The sequence below is a fragment of the Triticum dicoccoides genome, chromosome 5A (genome assembly GCF_002162155.2).
Source record: "Triticum dicoccoides isolate Atlit2015 ecotype Zavitan chromosome 5A, WEW_v2.0, whole genome shotgun sequence".
Classification (NCBI taxonomy): Eukaryota; Viridiplantae; Streptophyta; class Magnoliopsida; order Poales; family Poaceae; genus Triticum; species Triticum dicoccoides.
The window spans coordinates 378,645,827-378,649,169 of record NC_041388.1 but is presented as its reverse complement, the minus strand read 5'-3'; positions in this window follow the sequence as shown (position 1 = coordinate 378,649,169).

Genomic DNA, 3,343 nt, shown 5'->3' with positions numbered 1-3,343 from the left:
TATGGAACACGAAAGAGAGAGAGATCAAACACATAGCTACTGGTACATACCCTTAGCCCCGAGGGTGAACTACTCCCCTCCTCTTCATGGAGAGCACCAGGATGATGAAGATGGCCACCGGTGAAGGATCCCCCCTCCGGCAGGGTGCCGAAACGGGTCTAGATTGGGTTTCGGTGGCTACAGAGGCTTGCGGTGGCGGAACTCCCGATCTATTGTGTTCCTCGATGTTTTTAGGGTATATGGACATATATAGGCGAAAGAAGTCGGTCAGGGGAGCCACGAGGGGCCCATGAGGGTGGGGGGCTCGCCTCCCTGCCTCATGGCTTCCTCGAAGCTTCCCTAACATCTACTCCAAGTCTCATGGGTTGCTTCCGTTCCAAAAATAACTCTCCCGAAGGTTTCATTCCGTTTGGACTCCATTTGATATTCCTTTTCTTCGAAACACTGAAATAGGCAATAAAACAACATTTTGGGCTGGGCCTCCGGTTAATAGGTTAGTCCCAAAAATAATATAAAAGTGCATACTAAAGCCCATAAACATCCAAAATGGGTAATATAATAGCATGGAACAATAAAAAATTTATTGGTACGTTGGAGACGTATCATAGCATAATTATGCTAACACTCAAGGCCAGAAAGCAAAAAGCAAAAAATAAATTTTATTCATTGGGTTGCCTCGCAACAAGCGCTATAGTTTTACGCCCTTAGCTAGGAATAAAGCAAGGATCTAAGTTTTGTCATCTTTGGTTCGAGATCCATAAGATGCCCTCATGATTGATTCATAAGGTGGCTTAATTCTAGTTCTAGGAAAGTGTCACATACCTTTCCTCAAAGGAAATTGGAACTTAATATTGCCTTCTTTCATATCAATCACGGCACCGGTAGTGCATAAAAACGGTCTACCAAGAATAATTGGACAAGACGGATTGCAATCAATATCAAGAACAATAAAATCTATGGGCACATAATTACTATTTGCAAGAATAAGAACATCATTAATTCTTCCAGCTTTTTAATAGTAGAATCCGCCAAGATGCAAATTCAAGGAACACTCTTCAAGATTGGTAAGACCAAGCACATCACATAAAGATTTCAGAATTGTAGAAACACTAGCACCCAAGTCACACAAAGAAAAACACTCATAATTTTTAATCTTGAATTTGATAGTAGGTTCCCACTCATCATGCAATTTTCTAGGAATTGATACTTCTAATTCCAATTTTTCCTCAAGAGCTTTCATCATAGCATCAACAATATGTTTAGTAAAAGCTTTGTTTTGTTCATAAGAATGGGGTGAATTCATCATGGATTGCAACAAAGAAACAATCAATCAAAGAGCAGCTATCATAATTAAAGTCTTTGTAATCCAAAAGAGTGGGTGCATCACTAGCTAAACTTTAAGTCCAAGCTTAGCACTTATAAAGCTGATAAACTTTCACATGCAGCTCGGTTTCAACTCATTCAATCTGTTTTTTCTTCAATCCCTATCTATTACATGTCTAACATTTTGTTCTCCAAGAAGTTTATTGCAAAATTGACAGCCATCATCAAGAACTTCTGGTGGACTGGAATCAGGGAGGAATCCACTCGTAGCCTGTGCCTCAAAGCTTGGAAAGACATATGTTCTCCAAAAAAAGAAGGCGGTTTGGGTATTAGGAATTTGCAAGCGGTCAATCAAAGCTTGATCATCATGTCGGCCTGGCGCATTTCTCAAAACCCTGATGATCAACTCCACAAGATCCTGCGGGCCAAGTATTTTCCAGATTCATCTATCTGGCGCCCCAAGCCAAATATCCCCAAATCAGCTTTCTAGGCCTCTATCCTTAAAATCATTCACATTCTTAAGGCCCATTATTTCTATCAGTTGACTGTAGGCAATGTTTCTATCTGGAGTTCACCTTGGTGCTCCTCCTGGACTTCTATCTACGAAAATTTAATCATTCAACCATCAAACTTCACTTACCCTGCTCTTGTCAAGGACTTGTGGCTCCCTAACCAAAAGAAATGGAATCATGAGCTTATTGACACTATTTTTAGACCTCCAACTGCTCAGGCCATCAAGTGCACTCCCATTTTAAATTCAAATGAAGAAGATTTACTTTGCTGGAAGCTAACAAACAATGGCAGATGCCATGCCAAGAGTGCATATTATGCTTGTGTGCAGGACTTGTATAGCTCAGGCGAGGATAAACCAAGGCAGCCATCTCCAACAACATGCCATATCCTTAATCAGGTGTGGAAAGACAAATCCATAATCCCAAGGGTTCAGACATTTTGCTTGGAGGTTTCTTCAGAGGGTTGTTCCCACTGGTGCTCGAGCAGGTAGATTCTCCACACACATAGGGAAACTTTGCTGCAGGTGTGGACTTGAGGAAGATGATGCACACCTTTTTTCACTTGCCCTTTTGTCAAAGCAACTTGGTTCTTGGAGCCCTGGTTCATTCGTACCGATATCCTTATTCAAAATTGCAACACGTTATCTGATATCATTTTGAATTTACTAAACATGAATCATCCACATGGCTCCTTGATGAATATACCCAATTTCATGTGGTGCATTTGGAAGTCTAGAAATGATATGTTGTTCGACAGGAAAAAAGGAGAGCCTTATTAGATTAGCATCAATGCCCAAGTGCTTTCAGCCAATCTCGAATTGGTTGATCCTGTCAATGCAAAGTTGCAGGAGAAGCAGCTCAAAACCCCTTTGTTGGAGTGGGTGGTGTCTATGCAAGTATCGACCATCTCCACTGACAGGAGTATCCCTGGCTACTTTATCTTTGCTGATGCTTCTTGAAAGTGCAGGGATATTTCAGGTGCAAATTATCTTCAGGCCGCTGGCATTGGGGTATACATCAGGAGCGACCTTGCTGGTAGGGATTACAACATCATGATACAAGCATCGACACCGCAAGCATCTTCAGCCTTTCAGGAAGAAGCGAAAGCTCTTCTGCTGGCAGCAACTTTGGCGCATATCCTTCAAATTCAGTGCCCAACTTTCCTTACTGATAACCAGGTTCTCGCGAGGGTGGCGGCCGCCAGGAAGTTGGACCATCCACTAATGCGTTGGGACACTAGATACATAATTCAAGATTTTCTCCAAGCTACCAGTACAAATTTAGTACATGTATTTCATAGCAAGAGGGAGCTCAATGGTGTGGCACACAATTGTGCAAAACAGATTCGAAAGCGATGCCTTGACCAATCTATCTATGTATGCTCTAAATCAGCTCATTCCTCAAACTGTTGTCCTGTTTTGCTTGCTCTTCAGTCTGCTACACTACTGCAGGGCATTGTAATAAATGTTGTATTATGTTGTTGAGCTGAATGCAATTTGGCGCCTCTG